Genomic DNA, 12,045 nt, shown 5'->3' with positions numbered 1-12,045 from the left:
AAGACTTACTAATGAAAGGAATATGTTTTTTGTGTAATACCTTTCTCTCTTCATTTATATTTAGGAAGAGTGACAATTTTTGTGTATGTATATTTATTTTTCTTCCTTTTTTTATTTAGCGACTTGCCATACTCACTGTAATATTGTGCGCTTGCACTATTTTTTGGGACATTGCTTCTTTGTGTTTTGTGTGACAGTTGTGGTGAGGACTGTGTAAAAAGCCCACCTGACACTATTTAACATGTTCCTGTAAATGAAAAACCTACCTTTGCTTTGAAATTCAACCTTTTTATGTCTGTGCCTCCCTATCTAAAAGCCCTCATTTCTGATCTTGAGCGGACTCGAACTAATAAGATGCCCAGTGTGCAGCCTGGTGCCTTCTTTCCCACTACACAGGTTATCACAAATAACCTCATTCATCCACGATACTAACATATTACAAAGTACAAATAACAAAGAAAATGGAAATGCTAAAATAATTAACTGAAACACATTACTATAGATATGAATGAAATTTCACTGTAGGAGCAACAAGAGGACAAACCAAAAGAAATAGCAAAAACTGGAACCAGGCATTAAGCATTGAAAGAAAAAGCAAATAGCAAAAATATTCTTACAGTAGCAATTCAGATAAAGACCTCAAGCATGCATTAGAAAAAAAAACAGTAGAATTGAGGAAGTGTTAACAAATAAACTAAATAAATACTTCAAGCAAAGATTTGAGAAAGAAGAAATGAATGGAATGCTTCAGGAAAAAATGAAAACAATCTTTGTGTTTATGAATTTTAAAATGGAAAATCAGATGTGCTTTAAGCAATAGCTGTATTAAAATCTGGCAAAATGCCTAGACCTAATGTTATTTTACCAGCAATGCTGAAAGAAATGAAGACCATTACTTATATACCATTAGTAACTATAACCTAGTCATGACGTCAGAAGGAAAAATTGCCAAATGGATGTAAAGATCTATCTATCTATCTAAAGTAACTCTACAAGGAATTACAGTAATTAATTGTAAACATATTTTCTTCTGTTCTGTATTCTATTCTGTATTGTTTCGTCTTGAACGAAAACAGTATTCTAAATATCTACAAGCATCCATTTACATTAGCACATTGATCACGTTCTCCTGGCAATGCTTATAAAATGATAAAAATGAAATATAACCTTAGGTATTATTGTAAAATCTCTTAAATAAAATGAAGGAACGTTTTGCTAGATTTCTGTATTGTGCTAGTGAAATCAAAAAAAAAAAAAACACTAAACTAAATTAAAGTTAATATACAGTATATCATATTAATGGACAATAGCAAATTTAAAATTTTGCTGAATATGCCTATAACCACTTTTTGTAATTTAATATAAAGACCTTGGAGCAAAATTCTCTGAAGCTCCTATTCTTCTAATATATTTCCAATTAGCTACATTGTCTGAAAAAATCCTGTTGTCTATCTATCTTAGTGTTTTTCAACCAGTGCTCTGCAGTGCAGTGAAGTACAATGAGAGTTATCCCAAGTGTGGCATGGAAAAAAATAGTGTAGCGTACCTGGGTCTGAACCAGAAAGGGACAACCTCCTCTGGCGCTCGAGACCTATCTGAGGAGGACAAGACTACATGGAGAAGAGGCATAAAAGCAGCTTCACGATTCTTATGTTGCACATCCAGCACTTAGAGAACTTTGGATACATCTCTTGGCTGATTGAGTGTATGGTCATCAGCAAGTCTCACAGGACTGGAGGATAGTGGACATACAAGTTGTAACTGACACAGAGAGGGACAGGCAAAGGAACAAAGCAGCTGGGAGATTAAACCAATGTTCTCACTAAGTGTTGTGCCTGTGAACGCTGATCTCGGAGCAGCTTTTGTACTAGCTTCTCTGGTAGTCCAGCCCCGTCCAACAGCACATGTGTGAGATTTAATGTTTTTGTGGTTAGTAGAATAGGGGTGTGCCTTAGGATGTTTTTGGTTACAAAAAGTGTGCCACCACCTAAAAAAGGTTGGAAAACACTGGTCTTCTAGAGGATGGATGCCCTACATTTTCTTTCTTATTGTGTTTGTCAGTCATATTGTAATTTTATTTCATGCATAGTCTTTTAATTATTTTCTTTCCCTAGTAATAGTGATCATAATAATATACAGAATTTTGTCCACAAAATTGCATTGGTTCATTGCTATGCAGTTATTTTATGTAACAAGGTAGACATCACTAACTTTTGGGGGAAACTTTTTGAATCAATGGTTTTCAAGTTCAGCCCTGGAAAGTACAAGTGGCTGTTGGTTTTTGTCCCAACCAACTTCTGCTTTTAATTTGAATCCTATTTTAATTAAACAAGCTGAAATTTCCAAGTTTTTGTGTTTTGGTGCTACTCCAGAAATTATAAAACTGAATATACCAAACTTTGTACTGCAATTTTACGGAAATTATGTGGGGTTAATTTAGTATTTTCCCCTCATTTAATCTTGCTTTTTAAGATTATCAGTATCATAATCATCATTATGATTTTTATTTTGCTGTTCCAGGTGGACTGGTTATTTAAGCCATTGTTTACTAATGACCATTCAAGGGCATCTTACATTGAAGTGACTGCATCTTTTCAGCATTCAATGTCATTTGCCCTGATGTCTGCACTGTCTGTCGTTAATTGCCATCATCAAGATATAATTAAGGGAGCAAGCTACACAGAAAGGGGTGAATTCATAGGAAAACAATTAAGGAGACTTACGTTCACATAGCTATGATGGAAATACAAATATTTCTTAAGATCCTTACATATATAAATCTCACTGTGTGATTTCTCTTAATGTAAAGTATGAGAAGAGAAAAGACCAGCTAATTAAACAGTTGTATCATTTAGGGGTAAAATGACTTCATGATTAGAAAAGTGGTTGTAGGATAAAGCTGCAGTCACTTTGGTCTTCCAGAAATGAACTTGAAAAACACTACTGTAGATAAAACTTACAAGCAGAACTCAACACCCAATCCTATAAATTAAAAAGGAAATAGCAAACACCTTTCAAGCGATAATTCTTTTCAGTATTGCTTTCCATAAGCAATTAATCAGAGTTCTTAATGTGAAGGGTAGATCCAGAAAATATCACTAAAGCAATTTGCCGTCTGCTTGCTGAAAGCCTCTGTAAAGTATGGAAAAATAAATTAGTGAATGTGAGTGCAGATGGTACTGCCATTAATGTTTGCAGCTAGGAATTAAGTGGTGTAAATAAGGAGATATGAATATGCTTTCCTAAAAAACATGTGCAAGGATGACCTGTTCCTTAAAAAATGAGGGAATTGCAAAATCTATTCACTTCAAATTAGGAATATACTTCAAAATAAGATATTAAAAAGTCACAAGTTATAGTTGTACAGGGCAAGGTATTAAATTTATGGAGCAAAACATATCACTGACTTGAATATTGCTGGCTACAGGTTACTTAAAAGAAGTAGAAATTACATTTTAGGCTGATTTGTATTTTGCTCAAACACATTTTATTGTCTGCAATTTTGTCCAAAAATCTACTCAAACACACAGTAACTTCAGTTTACTTGTAAGCCATTTTGATTGGATTTTGGGGCATTTGTTCTTCTTTACCTACTTTAATTCCAACATATACTTGTAAGCATTATTTGTTTTGCATGTTATTCCATCATTAACAACAAATATCAGAAAAAAATGGCATTTTCTTATTTTTGTGCAGTTTTAGCCTTTTTGGAAATAAAACACTCCCAACACTTTTGCATTATGTAAATACTTTGCATCTCTTGTCCTTCCATGGTTTTAGAGGCAGCAATTATCAATGGACTTATCACGACTTGTCACTAAGTAATGAAGTAAAACATTATACATATACCGTTTAGACCTGACACACATTGATCACAACTTCATTCTATATTCTGACTTAATGTGTTTTACATTCTATAGTATCTCACTTTTAGTCGTTTTTGCACTGGTACACTGTCACATAGTACAAGGCCGGGTAAAGACATATGCCATTTTCTTGTTTTAATTATTAAATTTTTATAATTTTAACAAATCTACATTATATACTGTATATTTACAGTAAAATATAATGTAACAGTCACAGAATAATTAAAAATATTTTCCATGTCCTCCATTGTGCACAACCTGGCTATTTTCTCTCTTGTTCCGAAGTAAATGTTCTGAATGAATCATCAAATCCAACATGAGATTCGTCCAGAACCTAGGGTGCCTTTTATAATAATTAATTTGGTAAACAATTTAAAAGAGCATGTTTGTTCCATACAATGATATGTAAGCGAGCTGATCCAGCAATGGAGTGGCACCCTGTCCTAGGCTATTTCCTGCATTCAGTCAAGGGCAAGTCAACAGCCCCCACAATGGAGAATGAAATTTATTATGAAATTTCACAGCTCCTTCATTTTAAATTGCAGTTACTTTGGAAGTCAGTATGTAATATCAGTTAACGCTCTGGACTTTAAAATACAAGGTTACTGCTTCAGCCTCTTCCTCACCGTATGGCCATAACAAGATAACTGCAGTAACTTGCATATGTTACACTCTAAAAAAAATACCTGTAAACATTTCTAGTGTATCTTCATCTTGTATGTAACTATGAATAAAGGCATCAGTCAAATATACAGTAAAAGTTACTTTTTCAAATTCCTTATTATACAATAATAGAATAAAATTTAAAAAAAATTCTTAAATCTTGTTTTTCAGCAACCTTCCCTATGCAAACACTAATTTGGACTGTTTAGTTTCAAACCAGGGACTTTACTAGTGATGTACAATGCATTTTGAGTAGTTCTTTTGAGTTTTACTGGTAGGATGTCATGCAAGTTTTTCAGTTTTAATGAATGCACTTTCCACATAAACTGAATGCTCAGCATAATTTGGCTTATTGAAAAATGCTTTCTTTTTTTTACATAATGTTTGTGGTGTGTCAGCTGCCAATTTATATGGCCTACAATAAGAGCAACACTTTATTTGTATTCTCAAAATGGAAGATGTTTTATTTTAGTTTAGATGATTTAAAAAATAGGGCGGCACAGTGGATAGCGCTGCTGCCTTGCAGTAAGGAGACCTGGGTTCGCTTCCCGGGTCCTCCCTAGGTGGAGTTTGCATATTCTCCTCGTGTCTGTGTGGGTTTCCTCCCACTCTCCAAAGACATGCCGGTTAGGTGCATTGGCGATCCTAAATTGTGCTTGGTGTGTGTGTGCCCTGCGGTGGGCTGGCACCCTGCCTGGGGTTTGTTTCCTGCCTTGCACCCTGTGTTGGCTGGGATTGGCTCCAGCAGACCTCCGTGACCCTGTAGTTAGGATGTAGTGGGTTGGATAATAGATGGATGGATGATTTAAAAAATCTGTATGATTATGCCTGTATGATACTCCCTTATGAACTGACATGGAAAGACTGCTATATCACAATTTATATATTTTTTTCCTGTATCATTATAAATATTTCCCCAAAAATTTTGTTCATATTTAACATGTCTTAGTTTAACTATACAAGTAAAAGCAAACATAAGTTTTTAGTCATTTGTTTGCTTACCGGAAACATGCAGACCTGTAAAATAATGCTATTAAATATATGTTAAAATAATCATTTTTGAAATGTGTTTTAAGTACTGTATTTAGAAGGTCGTAAACAGGTTTTCTATGCTCTAACTGCGAAAATATTCGATTTATAAATAAAGAATCCTACTTCGCGGAAATTCATTTATCGCGGCAGAGTCTGGAACGGATTAACCGCGATAAACGAGGGTTGACTGTAGTCCCCAGGACTGCCCTGCACTTTTTGTATGGTTTCAGCAATGATGTTGCATTGTTCCAGGGATAAAAAAGGGCTGCTATATTAGGGTCTTCTGACTCATTTTTATTTTTAGATTTTATTTATTTGTCCATCTTGCACACTATTTTTGGACCTAGTTAATATTAAGAAGGGATCAAGCCTGTAAACATAGAAACACCGGTCACACTCTTCTTGTGGGAAGCCTTGCAGACTTAATGGCACAATTTGTGCAAAGCATGTTTTTATTGTTATGTACCTGCTGGTTATGGCAGTTTAATCAGGTTTATAAAAATGATGCAGTGATCAATGCTGTTTTTATTAGTGACCATCTTTAGGCAAATCATTTCTAAAAAACCTCATAATTTAACAGCAACAATTATAAATGTACGTTTTCAAACTTCACTAACAGTATTTCTAGATACTAAATATAGTGTGGTCCAGATCTAATTATGCAATTTTCATTACGCTATAACGTATCAAGTTTATTACATAGAAAATCACCCGAAAAATCCCAGACCAATCGAGAAGTGTGCGAACCGACGACATGAAGAATCATCCCCGCATAAATCAAAGTTATCCAGACGATCTGGATCTGCATAATTAGATCTGAACCACCCTATACATTCATTAAATTCTGAACAATTACAGTTAAACTTAAAGGGACCACAGCAAGATTATAATTTTTTAAGGAAGCATTTTAGGTAATTTTGAGGAGTCTGAATATTTGATCAAAACAAAGGTTTACGCTAAACACATTGTATTATTTCCTTTAAATTGACATATATTAACTGACACTAACAATCCAGGCATTTTCTTCATATGAACTGTTCTTATGAAATTAATAAACATACATATCATTGTAAATTATTTAACATTATTAAAGAAACATTTGTAGAAAGAAGAAACACTCCAAGAAAAGACACATACTGGTGTGCTGCCTAATAACATTTATCATAAACAAAACACTGAAATAATATGCATACATTAGTTCTATAAAGCAAACAAAACTAGGACTTAGAAAAAATAATGAATTACCTTTAATTATTCAATTAATTAAAAAAAATCTCATAAAAAACATAATATTTTCGTATTATGAACAGCACAGCATGATTTATGCATTATTGTTAAGTATGTAAGTGTAGTCAGGCTGCTGTGCGTGCCATATACTGTATTTGCTTATTGCAGTATGGGTGATAGAGTGTGAGAAACAACTTCACACTCAGCCACTTGGCTTGTGGCCTCTAATTTTAGAATACTAACACTTTCTAACCAGTTCAAGTATTTTTGTTATTAAAATAAAGAATAAGTACAGGGAAAAAGTCTGTGTAGGTGGTATGATATTTCCAGTCAAAAAATGATGTTTTCCTAAAATTGTGGGAAGGTTATTTAACACACTGTTTAAAAGTCAAAATAATTGAGTCAAACGTTTATGGAATATATCTATAAAATTGGCAGACTTACAATGCTTCCAGACTGCCTTTTATCGGAAAATTGACTGCCATATATATGGTGGACCTGCCAATTCTGGTATATTATGGTAAATGCTAATCAAGCTTCACAGTTCCGGGGAGTGAGCACAGGGCCCACTAGAGGACATCGGGCCATCAGGCCACCCTCATGAAGTCTGTTTCTGATTGTTTGGTCAGAGACATTCACACCGGTGGCCTGCTGGAGGTCATTTTGTAGGGCTCTAGCAGTGCTCATCCTGTTCCTTCTTGCCCAAAGAAGCAGATACCGGTCCTGCTGATGGGTTAAATACCTTCTACTGCCCTGTCTAGCTCTTGTAGAGTAACTCATTGTCTCCTGGAATCTCTCATGCCTTTGAGACTGTGCTAGGAGACACAGCAAACCTTCTGGCAATGACACGTATTGACGTGCCATCCTGGAGAAGTTGGACTCCCTGTGTAACCTCTGTAGGGTCCAGGTATCACTTCATGCTACCAGTAGTGATGCTGACTGTAGCCAAATGCAAAACTAGTGAAAAAAACAGTCAGAAAAGATGAGGAGGGAAAAATATCAGTGGCCTCCTGTTTTGGGTGGTCGTTTCGTTGTTGTCATTAACACCAAAGCAGCTGAAACTAATTAACAACCCCCTGTGCTACTTAACTGACCAGATCAATATCTCAGAAGTTTCATTGACTTATTGCTACACTCAGATTAAAAAATGTTTCTTTAATTTTTTTTCCATTCACTGTAGCCTATGTCAAGGAATTTGGTTTCTGTGTTATGGGTTGCTTTTGGCTTCAGCGTAAATATAGCACCTTGCAACCATTTCCTGTTAACATTGTAGTTAAAAATAAAAACTGCTAGGAGTGAACTGGATTTGTAACAAAGAAAGAAACAGAAAGAAAAACTATCTCTTGATGCCACCTGCAGGAAGCTTGGCAGGCAAAGTGGGTTTTGGGAGTTTTGATATGCTTACGGCATTGGCAGGTTTAAAATCTCTAGTCAGACTGGAGTGGGATTTAGCTGTAGACAGGAGAACCTCGAGGACAGTTGCACCTTTGAAGATACATTGTGACCATAGGTGTTTTAGTTTGGTGCATGTGTGATTTTTTTTAGGTGTTTGCTTGAATAAGACACAAATCTGGAGATTTAAAATAATATTGTTGGGGCTAGAGTATATGGAGATCTTCAGAAGATCATCAACTTCTTTTGCCTTGGACAAACAAGTTCCTTAGAAGATAAGTAAGGCCTGTTATATTCAATTAACACTAAATAAATAAATCTAGTGCAAAAACAAGCAAGTTCTGTATCAGTGTCACCTGGATACATTCAGTGTTCAGTTGTTCTTCAGTTAAGTCCATGATGAGATTCACACTTTATCTCAAATCCCAAAGGTTCTGCTAGGTCTTGTGTTTATATTTATTCTCAGGTAAGTGGTTCAGAAGTTCTTAGAAACTCGTAATTTTAAGGGCTGAGGCTAAGTCCACACTGCCACATTTTTATTTTTAAAAATGGCATTTTTAAATTAAAATGATCTTCATCTATACTAGCATTTTCCCATTGTTTATGAAAGTTTCTCTGTCCATACTAAAGCAACCAATGTTGCAATGATGTAGATGTCCACCTACACTGGACATGCATGCATTGGCGAAAAAATACTTGAAGGGATAGTAAAGCCTTTGGCTACAGGATTTACTGTAACAGCCAGTAAATTATTTGCCTTTTGCACATGTATGCAGCACTCAAACTGTACAAAGTGCAATTTAGATTCACACAGTTAAACCACACAACAAGCTCCATGGACTCTTCTGTGTCTGCTGTGTTGTAATAGTTGTGGCGAGTGCCCTCTTCTACGCGGTGGTGTGCTGGGGTGGCAGCATAAAGATGAAAGACGCCTCACACCTGGACAAACTTGTTAAGAAGGCAGGCTCCATTGTAGGATTAAAGTTGGACAGTTTAACATCTGTGGCAGAGCGACGGGCACAAAGCAAACTCCTGTCAATCATGAAGAATCCATTGCATCCACTTAACAGGATCATCTCCAGACAGAGGAGCAGCTTCAGTGACAGACTGCTGTCACTGTCCTGTTCCACTGACAGACTGAGGAGATCGTTCCTCCCCCACACTATGCGACTCTTCAATTCCACCCGGGGGAGTAAATGCGAACATTAATTTTATTTTAATTCTTTTCATTTTTATTACTATTTAATTTAATATTGTTTCTTTGTATCAGTATACTGCTGCTGGATTATGTGAATTTCCCTTGGGATTAATAAAGTATCTATCTATCTATCTACGAATATACTGTACATTTAGCATAACTGTTATGCTTAATCAGTTCTTGCAATCTACAATTTAACACCTAACATATAATTGAACTTGACAGGGAGGCTTAAGTAGGTAAAGCACATGGAATTTCTTGAATAAGAAGAACTTGTTTTAACCACACACTAAAATCATAAATATAAATATAATACATTTTCAATGGTCAGATTGCATCTTAGAGAAATTTGCATATATTATTAGTTTATTCATTTGTATTGTTTTTTAAGTTATTCTTTTCTACTTATTGGTCCTAAGGTAATCGTACAGGTTTATAGCCTTCACTGTTAATCCTCCTTGACAATATATTAATTGAATTATGCCTTGTAGAAATATCTTATTGAATGCTTACTACAGTTAATAACAATCCTAATTTTTGACGATTTCTTCTAGACCCTCTTGTGATGGCTTGTCATCATTTTAATCAGTTGTGTTTAGCTGTGTGCATTTTATTCTAATACTATATTTTAGATTTTTTCAGCTCATTTTATATTGCACTGCAATATACATGTAATTCAAGGTATAGTTACATATGTGCCTTCTATCAGTTTTGTTTGATTTTCCTTTATCTTTGTTTCATTAATATGCATTGGTTCTTTTGATAAGATTAACACCATTAGGAACGGACGGGAATAAAGGTTTTCAATGGGTCTCTTGTCCACAAATAATATAAAATACCTATTGTGAATTATTTAGTAAATCCTGTTGGTTCTCACAGATGCGTGCCTTTTGCTAGCTCTGTGAGTGTTATGTTCTGTTTGAATAAACAAGCTCTGGTTTTTTTCAAAGCTTTTAATTTGATAACAGCATGGACTTACTGTAGATTTATCTTTGCTAAGAGGGTTCTTTCAATATTTGTAAATTTATTTTATTTGATGTTACTTGATCATTGTAAAATTTTGACCATCTTGAAAAGTCAGTAATATTGTATTTCACTATAATTTGTAATAATGGGAGAGTAAAAGCAAGAGAAATTTGCCAAAAAACTAAACAGAGACTTTACATTTTCCAGGTTTGCAGACATGCAAGGAATGTTTATTAATCATATGTTGCAGCTTGTTCTACAACCGCGATTAAACCCTGGGACATGTGCTCTACCACAACCTGACCAGCTTAGCTAAAAATAAAGGATTTTTTTAGAGTATGCGCAGCTAAAATTGTTGTCATCAAAATAAACTGTTCCATGCTTTCACTGTAAGTGTTTTGCATTTTGAATAGTGTTCAGTTGTCTCTTTCTTAGATTAGGTATCTTTTGTAAAATGTGTGGTATAGTGGGTCCACAGCTCACGTCAAAAAGGCCACTTTTTAAATAAATAATTTGCTGCACTTGCGGCTTAGAGAAGGGGCGTGGTATTTGTCTTAAGAAGCGGTTTCTGGGTGAATTTGTGATGCGGGCGAACCTCACTTAAGTGCACAGGTGAGGAGTCATCCGCATCTGTAGTTGTTCCCGGGAGCTGCTAATTGCCACATCTAATCTATGTCCCCGTAATAAATAGAAGCGCGAGGCGGCTAAGGAAAGGAAGGTGGAGAATAAACAGATGGAGATTGCAGGCAGGAAGCAGTGAGGAGAAAGCAGGTGCAAGAGAGAAAGAGAAGGAGAACAACAGAGAACAGACTCACGCCAAAAACAAGCAGCTGGGAGAGGCGAGCCCGAGTGGGGTGTTTGGTTGGCACCCGAGGGTCAACGGTAGAGGTTGCTCTTGCTGAGCGCTTGTTGGGAGCAGGAGTGACTGGGAGAAGATTGGCTCACCGCAGTGAAGGCAGCGATAGTCAGGATTTGGAATAGAAGCCCCAGTGTGAGCGTCCTGGTTGCTGGGGAGCCCACGTCTCGGCCTAGGTGAGCAGAACCGGAGTCAGGGATTGGAAGGCCACCAGACCAGTAGAGTAAAGGTCAGCTGCAGGCAGGGCGAATCCCCTGTTGCGAAGCCCGATGGTAGAAGCAGGGGAGCCATCAGGTAAAAAAGAAAGCACCAGGCTTTGTGTTTTTAAAGAGGCTGTTTCCAGCCAGTGTTTTAACTTCGTCGTTGTTTTAAAGGTTTTTTTTTTTCTATTGGATTTTAACTTCCACCCTTTCACCTGTTTTATGGATTATTTATTTATGACGTATTTTTGAAGCACTGCACTATTTTATTTAATCACTTTGTTTTGATTTTGACTGTTGTTTTAATAAAAGCACTTGGCACTTTCGCACTATTCCCTTGCTTCATTGTTTGTGCCTCACTGCCAAGCTCAACAATGACATTATCGACGGTGTTGGGTTCAAGTACTCCCAGAAGCAAGATGGGAGCATGGAGTGAACCCGCATCATCACAAAATGCAGTTATTATAACCAAGATCTGACTCACTGTAAGTACCTTCACCACCTGGAATCTAATATAGGACTTCTTATAAACCCATCATGGATCGGACATACAAATGATCTCTGTTACAGATCTAAAGAAGTTTTATTTTCTGCCTCATCCGGGCTGTCCATGCAACGTGGCCACAGAGAGCTTAAATAACTCGG

Source organism: Polypterus senegalus, chromosome 5 (genome assembly GCF_016835505.1).
Source record: "Polypterus senegalus isolate Bchr_013 chromosome 5, ASM1683550v1, whole genome shotgun sequence".
NCBI lineage: Eukaryota > Metazoa > Chordata > Cladistia > Polypteriformes > Polypteridae > Polypterus > Polypterus senegalus.
This window is presented reverse-complemented; position numbering follows the sequence as displayed.